This window comes from Myotis brandtii, unplaced genomic scaffold (assembly GCF_000412655.1).
Source record: "Myotis brandtii unplaced genomic scaffold, ASM41265v1 scaffold424, whole genome shotgun sequence".
Classification (NCBI taxonomy): domain Eukaryota; kingdom Metazoa; phylum Chordata; class Mammalia; order Chiroptera; family Vespertilionidae; genus Myotis; species Myotis brandtii.
Genome location: NW_005366245.1, coordinates 2,441,764 through 2,459,689, shown reverse-complemented (window position 1 = coordinate 2,459,689; position 17,926 = coordinate 2,441,764). Strand labels below are relative to the sequence as shown.

At 39.2% G+C, this 17,926-nt stretch overlaps 1 protein-coding gene across 1 annotated transcript in view; it reads right to left on the bottom strand.

Moving 5' to 3' along the window:
- The window catches only part of WDFY3 (WD repeat and FYVE domain containing 3), a 245,140-nt gene extending 243,675 nt beyond the window's left edge, over positions 1-1,465 (bottom strand). The window contains exon 1 of the mRNA XM_005874107.2: positions 1,387-1,465. The gene's annotated coding sequence lies outside the window, so the exon portion shown is untranslated. The remainder of the gene's footprint in view (positions 1-1,386) is intronic.
- Positions 1,466-17,926: the final 16,461 nt, after the last annotated feature.

Sequence of the window (17,926 nt, the reverse complement as noted above, 5' to 3'; positions counted from 1 at the left end):
TGGTAAACAACCTGCTTCCCTATTTATAATGGTCTGGCCCTCTAGCAACTTCAGCGCAAAATTATAGCTAATTTGCCTACAAACATCAGGTGGTCATAATAATCTGGCCACTCAGTGTATATTTGCCTATCTGCCCTCCTCTAACCAGAAAAATATGGTTACCCATTTTATTCTACTCCCTGAACCCTCAAATGCTGTTTTCAATTCCTGATGCTTTTCTTGCATCTATGTTAATCATTTTTATATACTGGAACAGAAAATTTCACTTCTACACAGTTTGGGAAATACTGCTTGAGCTTAATATTTGATATCAATTAAAATACAAATATACCTGGAAAGAGTAATATGATATTATTAGTTATCTGCATTTTAGTAGCAATAAGTCAGAAAACAGACTTTGAAATAAAGATGGCAAGAAAACCACGGCAAAGTTTTAAAAATGACCGTGCCCTAAGTCACAGCTTGTCCACAAGCACCTGACTAAAGAATCAGTCTGTTCTGGGAAATCTGGGATAGGTGCTTAAGTTAGCCTTTCTTTGGGCGTCTGAACTACAAGATATAAAGCTCAGGAGGTGGTGGCAACCATGCTTCCCTTCACCAGGAATGGAAACGTGGAGAAAGCCAGTCTGCAGAGAGTGAGACAGATGCACAGGAGCTGCACACTCCTGAGAGTTCGAGGGAGACCTGGCTGCATCTGGTTCCTGGGTGCTTTTCAGGCAGCCCATCTGCACTTCTGGCCCTGGATCCTTTGGCATCTCCTCTGACACACCCAAAAAATGAATAACTTCTCCCTTTTGCTGAAGATTATTTGAATCCAGTCACTTGCAATCAAAAGAGAACTAACATGGTCAAAAAGTAGCCTCCTCCAAAGTTGCAGAACATTTTTGAAGGACTAATAACTTCATGTAAAAAATAGCTTCTCAGCAAAAATAAAGCAAGACTAAAACTAAGGCAAGGAGGTATCAATAGTACTTTCCAATGCCTCACAACATAATTCATTATTCACACTAGTCACTCGAGGTAAAATACAATAAAGAGTTACAAAGCCTGTGCTTACAACTAGATTTTTCTAGGAAAATAATGCATTAAAAACATGATTTTATTCTATGTAAGTAACTACAATAAAAGCAATAATGCTTTACAGCCAGAATTGAAACTGAGGTAATTTATTCTAACATATCCTCTTTTGGTGCAGAAAACTAAAAGCCATCCAGAAAAGGAGGCTTACCCGAGATTACCCAGCCATCAGAGGGAATGACTGAAACCCAGCTCTTTTGAGACACAGTTCAGAGGCCTTGTTACAGTGCAATGGTATGGTACAGCAAAGACTACCATGATTCTGTTCCTGGTTCCTTGTTCAACAGACATAGCAATCCTAAAACTGACCTGATTCTCTGTTCTGGGCTGGCATGAACCTGCGGCAGGCACTTTCCTCCTGAAGCAGATGAGGACAAGTATTATATCTATGATGAAAGAAAGAAAAAGAAAACCCAGTATATTTTCAGAATATGTTTCAGCATCATGAGTCATTCATTTTCTACTGATTCTCTCTTTATTTTCTTTATGTGTTGCCAATGGTTTAATCGTGGAACACATGACTATTTTAGGTAGGTAAAATTTGCTATTCAAAATCCATAAAGAATACAGTCATTTAATGAGGATCTCTGCATACCATCTCATTCAGCTTCTTCATTTTACTGGTGAGGAAACTGAGACCCAAAAAAGTTATGCAAAGAATCAATGACAACACAGTTATTTAGCAGGAAAGCCAGATTCAGAACCGAATTCTTCCCACTTCCAGTCCAGAACTCATGTATACATCACAGATCACTTTGTCTCTTTTTGGAGACCCAAATATGAGGAAAAAAAAAAAGGAGAGAGAGAGAAATTCATGTCATTTCTTTAGGTGCATTTGTCAAACATCTGAAGATAAATGTGGTGTAGAGCTGAACTAATTTACTCTAAATTAAAACCAGAAAACAATGCTTCCTCACTCAATGGTTATAAACCAACCTTGAGTTATTTAACTTGCCTTGTATAGGATATTTAAATGTTTTTTATTTACCATTCAGTATTTTAATATGAAAACACTAGTATTTGAATCATAATATCTAGGTTCTGATCTTAGCTCTCATCAAGTTTTAGGATATTAATTTTTCTTTGTTCTCAAAGCTCTTTTATTCAAAACAAGGAGCTAGGATTAATTCCCATGGATCTTCTAACTCTGAAACATTTTACATAAGAATAGTTTCATCTTTCAGCAACATTATGCTTTGCTGATCAACTATTTGTTTTTTGTTATATATTTGTTCATCTCTTTGATGATATTATTACAATAGGTTATACATAATCAGTAATACTGTCTTCAAATGTAGTTAATTATCACTCAAAAACCTATGCAACAATAACCTAGTTTTGCTATCTCATTTTTTTATTTTATAAGAACCCAGCTGGAAGTGGAAGGAAAATATTTTTAAAAATCTACCTTTTAGGTGGTTTATAAGAAACTTCCTGAATCTTTTTCCCAAATCATACATTTGGTTACTCATTCAACAAGTTGTTACTGAGTGACTTGCCAGATGGCAGACACAGTCTTAATCAGAGAGAAGTCTTTAAAACAAGATGTACTTCAAGTAAAGTATTGAGTGACTTTAGAAATTCAAGTAGCAGTGAAGGAGTAGGTAGAAGTGATGAAATGTCTCCTAAACTGTAACCTCAGAATATGCCTTCTCTATATTAATTGCTACATACAACAGTTATTTGTAACATGTTTTAAATTCAAAGCAAATAATAGAATGAATATACAGGTACCTGTTACCCAACTCAAGAACCTAAATATAGGTTATTGGTAATGTTCTACTGAGTTGTTCCTCTCTATGTCATGCCTCAGCTCTTTTATCCCTTCTGTCCCTGTAACTGCTATCTTAAAATTTGTGTTTATCATCCGTTTGCTTTTTAAAAAGTATATTACATATGTACCTATCCCCCAACAACATAGTGCTTCATTTTGTTTGCTTCTGTTTTGGTAAAAGTGGTATTTAACAGCTCCTGTTGCCCAGGATCTAATTTTTCCACTCAATAGTATGTTTTCAAGATTTCATCCATGTTGGTGCATTTAGTTTTAGTTCATAAATTTTCCATTTTCACTGCAGAATAATTCTGCACTGTGTGATCATGCCATGATCGAATTATTCAGTCTCTTTACAATAGCATCATGTTTTCCCCTGGGTTTTTTTTCTTTGCTATTATGAACATTGTTACAAAAACTGTCATACACATCTCCTGATCACACAGTGCCAACGTTTCTCTTTAAGTAAAATGTGTAGGAGTTGAGAAATATGCATATGTTCAATTTTTCATGAGGATGGCAATTTTTATTTTCCCAAAAATGTGTTTAGTAATTTATAATCCCACCAGCAATAGGTACTTCATATTGATCCATATCTCCAGCATTTGGTCATGCCAACTTTTTAATTTTGGGGTATAAAATGGCATCTAATTGTGGTCTCAATTTGTATTTTTTTGCTAATTAATGATACTGAGTATTTCAAGTTTTTTGGGTAATTCGTGTTTCCTCTTTTATGTAATGCCTATTGATATCTTTTGCCCAATTCCTCCTTAATTATTTACCCTTTACTTACAATTTTATATAAATGTTTTAGATGATTATTTGGTTTTACCCACTTTGAATTACCATGTACAGGCAAGTGATGCTATAAAGAAGCAAAAACAGCAGAAGGCCAGAGACAACTGGAAACAGCAAGCTAGAGTACCAATGTTCTTCTCAACCCATTTTTGTACGTTAATGCACTACAGATGTCTGAAAGTATCAGAAATCTAAAATATTATGCAATTGATCCTGTTTTAGAATCTTTTTTAAATATATATATATATCTTTATTGATTTCAGAGAGGAAGGGAGAGGGAAAGAAAGATAGAAACATCAATGATGAGAGAGAATCATTGATTGGCTGCCTCCTGCATGTCCCCTACTGGGGATCAAACCCACAACCTAGGCATGTGCCCTTGACCAGAATCGAACCTGGGATCCTTCAGTCCGCAGGCTGACGCTCTCTCCACTGAGCCAAACCAGCTAAGGCTAGAATCTTTTATTTTAATATAAATTCAGCTAAGACTAAATGCTTTGATATGATTTCAGTGCACTTAACTGCAATATAAAATAATATCAGGTATCAGGTTTAAACAAATCGCAACTTAAATCATAATTTAGACAGTCCTCATTTTGACCCTGACATGTTACATTTTTTAATTTATTTCATGCTTTGCTTCCAATTTAGAATAAAGTCAGTGTTATTGTCAAAGGGGGAGTTTGAATATATATGCACATAAACATGAAAACTAAACTTCAAAAGTACATTCTATAAATTAGAACACCACAGAGACATGAAAATTGTGCTGGGTAAATTCTAAGGACCTCTAAATCACACGTTTTTGCTTGAAGATCAATTTTTTTTCCAGATAGCCCCAAAAGAGTTTTAGGAATCTCTTTCCAAGTGTTACACAAACTAGACAGATTAAAGAGTAACAGCTCAATGTCTGGAAAAAAATTAACAAGCAGGGCTACTGTCCCCCTATGGCTTCTCAGGACACCTGGTAGATTACCTGATGGACAGCATCATGCAGGAAAAATATCAAAAGCCACACAAAATCTGAATCACTCTATATTATGGCTTTGATTCCTATATAAGCAATCAGAAAGAACTTCCAGATCCACATTTACCACCAACCTTCTACTGTGCTTGAACTCTTTGGGACCATATCAAGTCTAACTAACACTTCCCCTTTGATACACAATACTCTAGGGCAGTTGTTCTCAACCTGTGGGTCGCGACCCCTTTGGGGGTCGAATGACCCTTTCACAGGGGTCGCCTAAAACCATCTGAAAACACATATATAATTACATATTGTTTTTGTGATTAATCACTATGCTTTAATTATGTTCAATTTGTAACAATGAAAATACATCCTGCATATCAGATATTTACATTACGATTCATAACAGTAGCAAAATTACAGTTATGAAGTAGCAACGAAAATAATTTTATGGCTGGGGGTCACCACAACATGAGGAACTGTATTAAAGGGTTGTGGCATTAGGAAGGTTGAGAACCACTGCTCTAGGAAGTCCTACTTCTCTCTCCTACATCATCAACTTCCAATAAAGCAAAACCATTCCTGTTTTCTAACAGGGCTCTACACCTTTTCACCAGCAATGTATGAGAGGAAACTTCTAGTTAGTCCACATCCTCACCATATTAAACATTGTCAGACTTTAAGCCATTCTAGTGGGTGTGCGATGGCATCACTCTGTGGTCTTAATTTTCATTTTCCCTGATGACTAGTGATGTTGAACATCTTCCTATGGATTTGTATCTTTCTTTGCAGTGTACTGACCTTGGTGAAATGTCTGGGTAAATCTTTTGTCATTTTCAGACAGAGTGACAGTTCTTTAGATCTTCTGGTTCAAATGCTTTGCCAGTTATGTTTTGCAAATATTTTTCCTAACCTTTTCATTTTTTTAATGGTGCAGCAGGCTTATTTTGAGAAAATTCATTGAGCTGTACACTTATGAGCTGTTCACTTCTCTGTATGTATATATTTGAAGGAACCAGTTTATTTTAAAAAGAGATAATAGACTGCTCTTTGGAAGGTATTAAAATCATCAACTAGTAAATAGCCTGAAGATGATGCAATCTGGCCTGCATATACTGAAAACTAAAAAATATGTCTTGATACTCCTAGTTATAAGCTCTTCCTAGCATTGGGTCCCTATCAGATGCCCAGACATGAAAACTAAAATTAGCAAGAGAGAGAATAACATGTTAAATGCCTCCCTCCTGCAATTCTGTATTGCAATCTGACCTCTGAATTATAGACATTTCAGATTAAGATATATTATACTTTTTGTTAATTACAGAGTAACTTTTAAATGAAAATGTTTAGGTTGATAAGCAGAGTTTCAACCTAAATGTAGTTACATGAAAACCTAACACATGCAATGACTTTCAATAAGCATCTGATTGTCAAATACATATGCTGAAACATAAAAATAAAAACCACTACATATGTTTTTGTTGACAACCCAGATAGCTTTACATAAGTATTGCTTATTAGTCCTTAGTCATTCAGAAACTATCTCTCCTAACTTTATAAGAAGCAAAAATTATATGCTGGCCTTTGGCATATTAATGAAAGTACATACTATAAAATATTTTTAAAAATTTTTTATTTTTATTGATTAAAATATTTTTGAAATATATTTTTATTCATTTCAGAGAGAGGAAGGGAGAGGGAGAGCGAGAAACATTAATGATGAGAGAGAATCATTTATCGGCTGCCGCGTACACACCCCCTACTTGGGATTGAGCCTGCAACCTGGGCATGTGCCCTGACCAGGAATCAAACCATGACCTCCTGGTTCATAGGTCGATGCTCAGTCACAGAACCACACCAGCCAAGCATACTATAAAATATTAAGCAGAACATATTTTTTGAAGTCAAACAATAAAGTTGTTCTGCACCATAATACCAATTCATATAGTCCCTTAACTCATGCCCCAAAGATAATCATTGTTTACAGTCTGGTATCTACCTTTTCAGACATTTTCTATGCTGAGTATATACTTGTATGTGTGTGTGTGTGTGCATGTGTATATACATATACATATATGCATGCCTTCACAAACACAGTGTATGTAACATTTTAGAATTCTATAAACCAAGATTTTAAAAATATTTCAATGGGGACTTTATAGTTGAGGAACTATAAAACATGAAACCAAAAAAAGAAAAAGAGCTAATCCCAGACAGTGTGGCTCAGTGGTTGAGCATTGACCCAGGAACCAATAGGTCACCAGTTCAATTCCTGATCAGGGCACATATGCCCGGGTGGCACGCTCAACCCCTAGTAGGGGGTGTGCAGGAGGCAGCTGATTAATGATGTTTCTCTCTCATCAATGTTTCTATCTGTCTATCCTTTTCCCTCCTCTCTCTCTTAAAAATCAATAAAAAATATTTTTAAAAAAGACAACTGAGTCAAATAAGATAAAAATAAGTTAAAATTTAAAATATAGTAGTTTAATGTGGCTTAAAATCTTGCTTAAGTTTTGGGAATTTACAGAATATATTATTACTTCTGTGGCAGACACATCTTGGAGTGGCTAGAGAGCCCACAATCCTTCCCTTTTTGGTGCCATGAAAGATCAAAGGATAAATTACAGGGAGATTTATGAAATGGCTATTTGAATGGCTATTGTCATTCACAACCTGACAATAACCTAAAATTCCCCTCGCAGGTGTTCCCCAGAACCCTCCACTGCCAAAGCAAACAAATCAAAATATAAAGCCTCCTAATGATCGGGTGGATAAGATGACCCACATTGCAAATCAAGTCAGACTTCTTCTCCAGCCAACCTGGTCCTGCACAGTAGGTTCATGAAGACAGCCAGGTGGCAGGAGAAGCAGTTATGTAAGGGATCAACTACATGGACTCACTAAGACTGACCTCACTGACACTACTATTGAGAACACATTTGCCTGAGTCCCCTATAAGCACTACCTCTTGGCAAAATACATCAAGCCCTCCACATCACAGAAATGGTGATGGCTGGTCCTCACTACATAAGATACCAATTCTGAATTTGCCTCTGCCAGCATCGCTATGCAAGATTAACTTGGGGTGCTGTCCTGCAGGATATAAAGTAGGTTCTGAACACTAACCAACACACGATGTCTCCCATCTCCAGAATACACTGGATGTAGGAACCAAACAATGATAGAGTTTTGTTTCTTGTCTCAATAATTCTTCTTGTCTCAAGAACTCTGGAATCTGTTGATCTAGAAGTTTTCATTCCCAAGGAAAATATATTTATACCAGGAGACAAAATAAGTGTTTCATTCTACTGAAAGCTGAACTTATAGTGTTCAGGTTTATTTCCTCACAACAGTAGAAAGACCATCACAATCCCATCCAGTTGGAACTACCAGGAGCTCAGACCCTTTCAAGAAGGAAAGACTGGCTCAGAATAGAACCTGACAAGCCAATATACTTGATAAGTAGAAGGTAACAGAAATACGAAATCTGACGTGGAACAGGTTAGGGTTTGTGCACTGATGCAAAACTAAGGATTGCAGCCATCATTTATTTTCTTACTAGTCATCTATATATCTACACTAATAAAAGAGAAACATGGTAATTGGCGTACGACCGCTACCCTTCCCATTGGCTAATCAGGGAGATATGCAAATTAACTGACAGCCAAGATGGCGGCTGGCAGCCAGGCAGCTTGAAACTAACATGAGGCTTGCTTCCTTCAGTGAAGGGGGAAACCAACGTTCCCCACCTGCCTTGAAGGACTCTGAGCCTGCAGTTTGAACATTGTAACAAACATAGAAGCTAAAAAAAACCCAGAAACCAGCTTTCAGCGAGCTGGGAATTCAGAGCTGGAGTTATACATTGTTTCGAACCGAAACAAACCAGATACCTACTTTCAGCAGCGGAGGCCTAAGAGCTGGAGCCTCAGAGCTAAAGCTGGCCCAGAATAAAAAAGAAAAAAAAGAAAAAAAGGAGCGGTTGGGAGCTTCAGTCACCCGCAGAGCCTGAAAACAGCCCTCAGCCCCTCACCCAGACTGGCACCCCAGTGGGGACCCCCACCCTGAAGGGTGTGTGACCAGCTGCAAACAGCCATCATCCCCTCATCCAGGCTGGCCAGGCACCCCAGTGGGGACCCCCACCCTGAAGGGTGTGTGACCAGCTGCAAACAGCCATCATCCCCTCATCCAGGCTGGCCAGGCACCCCAGTGGGGACCCCCACCCTGAAGGGTGTGTGACCAGCTGCAAACAGCCATCATCCCCTCATCCAGGCTGGCCAGGCACCCCAGTGGGGACCCCCACCCTGAAGGGTGTGTGACCAGCTGCAAACAGCCATCATCCCCTCATCCAGGCTGGCCAGGCACCCCAGTGGGGACCCCCACCCTGAAGGGTGTGTGACCAGCTGCAAACAGCCATCATCCCCTCATCCAGGCTGGCCAGGCACCCCAGTGGGGACCCCCACCCTGAAGGGTGTGTGACCAGCTGCAAACAGCCATCATCCCCTCATCCAGGCTGGCCAGGCACCCCAGTGGGGACCCCCACCCTGAAGGGGGTGTGACCAGCTGCAAACAGCCATCATCCCCTCATCCAGGCTGGCCAGGCACCCCAGTGGGGACCCCCACCCTGAAGGGGGTGTGACCAGCTGCAAACAGCCATCATCCCCTCATCCAGGCTGGCCAGGCACCCCAGTGGGGACCCCCACCCTGAAGGGGGTGTGACCAGCTGCAAACAGCCATCATCCCCTCATCCAGGCTGGCCAGGCACCCCAGTGGGGACCCCCACCCTGAAGGGTGTGTGACCAGCTGCAAACAGCCATCATCCCCTCATCCAGGCTGGCCATTTTTTTTGCGCCCCAACTCCCCAATCGGCCCTGCTCTGAGCCCGACCAGGGGCTGCACCTAGGGATTGGGCCTGCCCTCTGCCACCCGGGAGCAGGCCTAAGCCAGCAGGGCGTTATCTCCCGAGGGGTCCCAGACTGCGAGAGGGCACAGGCCGGGCTGAGGGACCCCCCCTTCCCCCCAAGTGCACAAATGTTTGTGCACCGGGCCTCTAGTATATATATAAAACCCTAATATGAAAATAGACCGAACGGCCAAACAACCGGTCGCTATGACATGTGCTGGCCACCAGGGGGTGCACGCGGAGCATGGCGGGCGTTGGCAGCAGGCAGCAGAGCGTGGAACATGGCGGGCGTTGGCCACAGCGGGATGGTGGAGCAGGTGAGCGGGGGCACCAGACGAAGGTGGGGCACCGGTCGTTGTCATCAGGGCAAGGCTCTGGTGATTACTGAAAATTCTTCGCTCCCGCACGCCGCGGTCCTGCCTGGCCTTTGTACCTGCTGCTGGCACTAGCCCCACTCGCACCCGCTGCCAGCACCGGAGCCACTGTTCACACCCGCTGCCGGCGCCAGCCCTGCTGCTGGGGCCAGCCCCAATCGTTCCGCGCCGTCAGTGGGTGCAAGCGGGGCTGGCACCATCAGCACGTGGGAGCGGGAGCGGGGCTGCCAGTAGACAGGGTACCTGGGGCTGCGGCAGGAGGGGCTGGGCACAGAGGATGGGCCAAGACCTGCCCCTTTGCCCACCGTAGCCTCGCAGCCCACAGTTCCTTTCAAGGTACACAAATTCATGCACTGGGCCCTTAGAGTATAATAATTATCCCATCTCTCTCATTAAATACATTTTATTTCCTTTTCCTTTCCCCCAACATGCAGATGACAAGTTAGCAGAAATTGAATTTAGGTTGTAAAAGAAAGAGTCACAGTGGAATGAAGAGCAGCACATTACCCAGAATCAGTAGCCCTACGGCACTGCCTCTTGATGTGGTATCTCAGCTTGCATTTAGATTTTTCTCCCACTAGAAAAAGTGCACCAACAGATGGGATAGCAGGGTTATCTCTACCTTTATATAAGTGGGGAGAAAAATGGGGGCAAGAGAAAAGGTAAAGGGAGTGGTTAAATTACCAAAGGGTAGGATAGCTAGACACCTCCCAGGAGGGCTACCAAGCTTTGCTTTCCCCTTCTTTGGGGATGGCCCCCAGCACACAGTATTAGATGCCTAGAGCTATGACTATCCACCACAACCTGGTCCCCTTGCTCTGGAAGACAGATACCTGATCTGAACAGGCTAATCTCATCCTTTCTTGTTGGAATATAAAAACTGAACTGGCAAGGCAGAGACTCAATCTTTAGAGCAAAGTCACATTGGTGGCAGGTGTCTAGAAAGAAGGTATAAAACTCCTGCTGATGAGATTCCTAGAGCTCCTTTGGCTTCTTCTGTTTAAGTCCCACTTGTTCAATTTATCATTCAATTTCCAGTATGGGCTCCATAAATGCCTTTTATCACCCCTTATGCCAGTGAGTATCAGCTTACTGCATATCAAAAACTGCTAATATGACTTCTAGGAAGTAAAAGAGGTGTGGAATGTTCTCGTTTTAATGTCAAATTATCATATCATTAATTTGTCGGTGCTTCCTCTTACCCCACTCAAAAACTAAACGCCTAACATAGTGTGCTTTGGCCTTCAGAATTGTGACATAAGAACCCTCATGCCTAACATGCTTTTTCACATCCTCCTATTTTGCAAGAAAGCATATTTACTCCAAAGCTTCAGTTTGTTCATTTTAGCAGCAGCTCAGCAGCAGTTTCCTGTTAAGATGTTACAATGAAGCATCAGCAATTCTCTACATCTCGTGATGCCACACCAGTGCCATAGAGCAAACTAAATGATTACTGATTAACAATGGCAATGAATTTTTTCCTTAAAAGATACTTAATGGTATATAAAAGAATGTCAAGCCCAGCCTGCTTCTGCTCTCCCTGGGTCTTGCTTTCCCTGTCACTTAAGGCCTGTGTCACCAATACAGATTTGTGACAAGAGATACTTAAGCAGTGTCAGCCTCAATCTTTGATTACAGATCAAGTTATCATTAACATTAATTCATCCAGCCTCTATAGGCCAGATTAGAGTACTAGGGATCCTTGTTCTGATACCCACTCTATTCTACTCCTACCCTTCCTGCTGTTCTAGCCCTGTTTATACCTCAATAATTATAACTAGGCTTCTGTTTTAAACACTTTTGGATGTTCCTAGTCTGGTCCCTGCTTTGTCTTGTCCTAGGGCTGGGATGCCTGTTTTCGATTACCAGTCCAATCCCAAAGACTGGTATCAGGTCATTATCTAGAGCCCAGTAACCCAGTAGCCACAGACAATTCTCTGGAGACCATTCTCATTCTCTTTCCCTCAAGATTCCACATGTTTCTTTACCTTGAATTCCCATTAACAACAGGTTATGGATGGCTCTCTGGCTATTCTACTCCTGGCATGGCCTACCAAAGAGAACCTTTCCTCAATACCTGTGGCTTAGGTAAGATTGGCTCTAACATGCAGCACTATTTCTAAGTATGAACTCATTCTAGTCCATCTGAATGACAGTAACCTCTGCCTACTCTTAAGCTTGACCATACTCTGGCCTATCACAAATACCACAAAACCCTATCAGTTTTTGAGATATGGTAAAAAATAAGCAAACTTACAGAATTTAAAAACAAAGGAATTAAACAGATAAACAAAAGAAAAATATTTTCTGAATGGTATGAATTGGAAACTTTGTAATATAGTAATATAAACATAATATTCCTAGACACTTATATGCCAAATTTTTAAAAATCAGGTATTTCTTTAAAATAGAACAAAAGATAATGACTACATCATATTTTATAAATATATTATAGCATATAGAAACAACCACTTAATTCCAAAGAATTCTGGTTGTAATTTCTTGTCACAAAACAAATAAGGTACATCAGACCAATAAAACAATGTCTATACCTAGTCATATAAAATTAGCATCTGTGTGTTTTTTTTTACAATGTCTATACCTAGTCATATAAAATTAGCATCTGTTTTTTTTTTTTTATAATCCTTACCCGAGTATATTTTTCCATTGATTTTTAGAGAGTGGAAGGGAGGGAGAGACAGAGCGAGAGAAACATCAATGTGAGAGAGACAGACATTGATTGGTTGCCTTCCACATAGCCCCGACCAGGGTTAGGGATTGAGCCTGCAACCTAGGTATGTGCCCTTGACCTTGACCTTGACTGGAATCAAACCTGGGACCCTTCAGTATGTAGGCCAATACTCTATCGACTGAGCAAAACCGGCTAGGGCAAATTAGCATCTCTTTTGACCAATGCTGAATTCTTCTTTATGAAACTTAAATTTCTAATTCCACTTAGTGCCCAAAAATAGGATTCCCATTACTTTCTCCAAAATCTAGCTTTGTTATTAACACTATACCCTTATAAAAGTTGTCCCTTTCCTGAATTTCTCAACCCTGATTCCTAAAGATCAAGCCACAAATGGGATCATGAGTATAAGGAAAGACTGCTAAGTAGCCCAAGATTATAGGGAAAAGGTGTGTGTATTTACCTTGGGCTTCTTATATGCCAAGAGAGCTTCAGTAAGAACAAGTACAATGGATAATAAGGAACTCCAAATACTGGGACTAAGGAGGAAAGCCAATGAAACCTCAAACAGATGTTATTACTACATTATTTAATAATTATGTGTTCATAAGTTAAAGTAGCTTACTAGCTCTTTAAAAGGATTAGTATCTTATCATCTTAATATTTCAACACACAAAACAGTTAATAAATTCCTGTTGAATGAAAAAACAACAACAAAGAATTTAGATGGCTAGTAAAGGAGTGTCAACTGTACTCAGCTGATGCTGCAATAGAGTCACCTCAGAATGTCAACTGCCAGGGAGGACCTTCCTCAAAGAAAACCAAGTGTGATGTGAGTTCCAAGTCTCTTTTCCCAAAGATAACTCCTTACGGAATAATAAGCATGGATTATTATTCCATGCATCTCACATCATGGATTAATTTCATTTGCTCTTATCTTTTCACCAGGGAATTATTTTCCTCTATTCTGATTTTATATTATTATAGCCCTTTCCTTAATCTAACACTGCATTTAATATTTAAGTTTTAAAAATCCATTTCACTGCTTATTTTGGTAAGACTTTTCTATTTCAGGCATCTGGCAATGAGTTACTAGCTCATTTATTTAGCTTAAAATCATGGTTCATAGAGATGTTATAATGAGTTGAATGCTCATGAATAGATTGGATGGGGAAAAAAATAATGAAAATTTTTTAACGCCAATAAGCCATGGCATTCTTTACTAAACTAGTCATTTTGCCATCTTTAAAGTGTTTTTTTTAATGTTTTTATTGATTTTAAAGAGAGAGGAAGGGGGAGAAAGAAACATCAATGAGAGAAACATCAATCAGCTGCCTCCCTCACTCACCCTACTGGGGATCGAGCCAACAACCTGAGCATGTGCCTTGACCAGGAATTGAACCAGCAACCTCCCAGTGCATGGGATGACAGACACTCAACAGAGTCACCCCATCCAGGGCTTCAAGTTTTTTTTTTTAATTGATCTCTTAATGATAATAGATGATGAAATGCAAAAATCTAACTCAAAACCTGTGCATAGTACTTACCTCTGCTACTTAGATGAGACAAAATTTTTTTAAGATACTAAAATCAATGTAGCCAACATGCTATGTAAGAGCATTTCTAAACTTTAACAAAACTGAAGACAGCACATACAGATGTGACTAGTATCTATAAGCTTAACAACACCAAAGTAACAATTAGGTACAGGAATGCAACCAATCTCCTTCCATTAAAATAGTGCTTGCTGAACAGAACTTCTCGGAACTGGAATGACGCTTTGTCAGATTACATTAGGATATGCAAAGCAACTATTCAACTCTGCACTACAGTGGCTGTCAACAAGCACAGTAGAAAGAAAAAAGGCTAGAATATGAGGATCATTTTAAAGATCTTTCAACACTGGCACACAACACTTAAAAAGTGGCCCATTTTTTTTATGAAAGTAATTAGGCTGAGAAAATTCAAAGTGCATGAAAATTCATAAAGACAAAGAAAGAATACGCTTTTAAAGAAATAAGTGCACTTCTCCAGACCATGAATAGAGATCACTAGTATAGTCATCTCAGAAAGGCTATTCTGAATATTTCCCCTGCCCTGACCCAGCCACACAAGTGCATGTCGGAGGTAATAATGGTGGCCTTTCCAGCAGCTGCCATGTCTTGTCGGGCTTCCCCATCACCTCATGAAAGTATAAACACCTATGCCAATCCATGTGGCAGTTATGCAACCTAACACAAGCTGGGAATCACTGAACGCATTTACTCTGGTGACTCAGATTTAAATCTAGGTCTCCGTGGAAAAGGAGATGGAGAGCACAAACGCCTGTCATAACACCATTTTTCATTAATATTTATTGTATAACTAAAGCAAATTCAAGATTTTCTGCTCTTTATACAGGTTTGACAAAGTAGCTTTCAAAAATACCTCGGGTTTGACTAGGTCCAGGTCAGCCTCTGATAGACTGAAGGACCACAGGCAGAAGGATTCCCCTTTACAGAGAACTCTCATTTCCTCTCCCCTCTTTCCCCCCTTTCTCCGCATCATGTTGCCATTCACCCACATTGTCCTTTCCCCTTTTCTCCAGCCTCTTCTTTAAGCCCACACCAACAGCCACCTCTTATAGCAATGCTGAATTTCACAAAGCCAAGATAACTTTTTCAGGCTATTAGAGATAATAGAAATACTTTAAACATCAGAACTTCAGAAATAATAAAGCAGCAATAAACCAGTTTTCATCTTAACCACAGAGATAACTTATCTAACTTAGCAAATGAAATGAAATATATAAAGCACATCTGTCATTGATCCAACAGATCAAATTATCTTTTAAAAAAAACATGCTAAAAAAGTCATATTTGGTTCAGTTTTCATGGTGACCTAGTTGTAAAATGCTTCAGTAGCACTAGTAAGGTTTTCATGTTAAAAATATGGTCTTTTCTAAGTGTTTTACTTTACTGCTCAGCCTCATCTTTATTAAACAATAAATTCAGACAAAATTTTTTCCATCTGATTCACTGCTGGTGAAATCTATTGATTTTATAATTTTCTATAATTCTGATATAAGTCAATTTCAGTTTTCACCAAGAAAATTCTATGAATCCCCGATATTCATATCAAACATATTAGGCTTCCCCTAATAATTTCAACTAAAAGTAATCTTTCTACTCACTAAATGTCCATAGAACTTTGATACCTTTCAGACAGACTATTCACATACTGTTCAACTATTTATTCATCTATCTTATCTACACTATATTATAAAGTTATTGAGAGCAGAACTATCCATGTAGCTCCCATAGTACCTAGTGCAGAAAACAATAAAATATTTCATAACTATTTAGAAAAAAATTTTTAGAATTACTATTACACATTATAGCATCATTTGAGAGTATATTTATAGTGTATGGTCATTTTGGGTAATAAGAACTAGGTTCCAAGAGCAAGTTAAATCCCTTATATTTAATCTAATTTAGTCACTAATAATTACATAAATAAATCAGGTAAGAGGCTGTGGAAACTCGCAGGGTTCCACCTTCCAGAACCCAAGTTCTGTCAATACACAATGATTTTTCTAAAAATAACTGACATACAGTTTAATTTCATACTTATTCACTTAACTATGGCATTTCTCATCTAAATCAGTAAGTACTGTGTTTTAATGAGCAGTGTGCCATAAAGAAAGAACTTGGACTTCAGAATCAGAAAGACCCAGTCTTTAAATAAGGAAATTTGATTATATTTACTAAAGGTTTCCTAGGGTGAAGAAAATAAAGAAACATAATAAAACATGCATTACTATTCTCTCACTTGGTAATGAGTAGTTTTAGAATTCCTAGGAGTGACAGTAAACATTTATTTTCTTAAGACTTACATAATTTTCTGACAACATGTTTATTACTTAAGTACATTTATTAACTCAATGTTTATTGAAGGCCAACTACATGCCTATGTCTATGTGTTAGGAATAAAATCTGTTGAAATACATTATGTAATATGTGGTAACGTCCTACAGCTGTTTATTCAGCTACACTATACTTTTCCAAAATAGTCAACACAGTGATAACAGGTACTTAGTATCTCTTGACTAAATGCCCAATATTTATTTCTTTATATTCTGTTACATGCAAGAATAAAAGTTCCCGAATGATTAAATAAAGAAGTCCAGCAAAGAGGAATTAAGAAGAGTGCCATGTAACTGAAATTTTGCATGACTATATCTAAGGCTGTGAATGAACTACTTGGTGGAAAATAATCAACCATTTGCCTGGTTAACTGTCATCCTATTTATAGGAAGTTCAGGGAAGAAACATAGCTTTGGTGTTTTTCCTATGGAAACAAGGCAGAGAATCTGAATTTGTACATGCTAACCTCTTCACCTCTGAGAACAAAAATATCAACAACATTCTTGTACTTGTCAACATTTTTCAAAATGAGCAAGATCATTATGCTTTTAGCAATGAAATACAAGTCACTATTGTACTACAGTTATGTAAGATGTTACTACTGAGCAAAGGGTGATGGGTAAAGTTTACATGGAACTCTATGGTAATTTTCGCAATTTCCCGAGTTTATAACTACTTCAAAATTTAAAAATATATCAATAAGGTAATGCAGTTTGAATAAACATTAGAGAAATTAAAACAAGTTGGTTTTCTAAAGACAAACACTCAAAAATGTACTAAAAGATTTGGATGTCTTGAGAACAATACTTATGGGATTCTTTTTAAAGTGTTAAGTCCTATCTATCTATAGGCTAATATGCTAAGTGTCCTTCCCTCCACCCGGTAATGTCATGTAGCAACACCGGCTTCCTCTCCCTAGCGACGACTAGCCTCCTTGTAGTTTCTTCAGCCCAGGAACATGACTTGCTTTATAGCCAGGTGCAAACACTTCACACTGTAACCAAATGTCTGTGAAGCGTTTTCCCGTGCCTCATCTCATTTGGTCCTCACAGAAGTCCTGGAGTAAGTAGATAGGAGACTCAGTGGAATCCGATTTTCTTTTCATTAGCCCGAAAACGAAGATTTAGAAAGCTTAGAAACTTGACCCAACTGAAAATAAGTTAAGATGGTGGACCCTGAAAATGACTTCAGATTTTCTCACTGTGCAAAATATAGTCAAACACCGCTGCAGCCCCAACCGGTTTGGCTCAGTGGATAGAGCATTGGCCTGCGGACTGAAGGGTCCCAGGTTCCATTCCAGCTAAGGGCACATGCCTGGGTTGTGGGCTTGATCCCCAGTAGGGGGTATGCAGGAGGCAGCCAATCAATGATTCTCTCTCATCATTGATGTTTCTTTCTATCTCTCCCTCTCCCTTCCTCTCTGAAATCAATAAAGAAATATATTT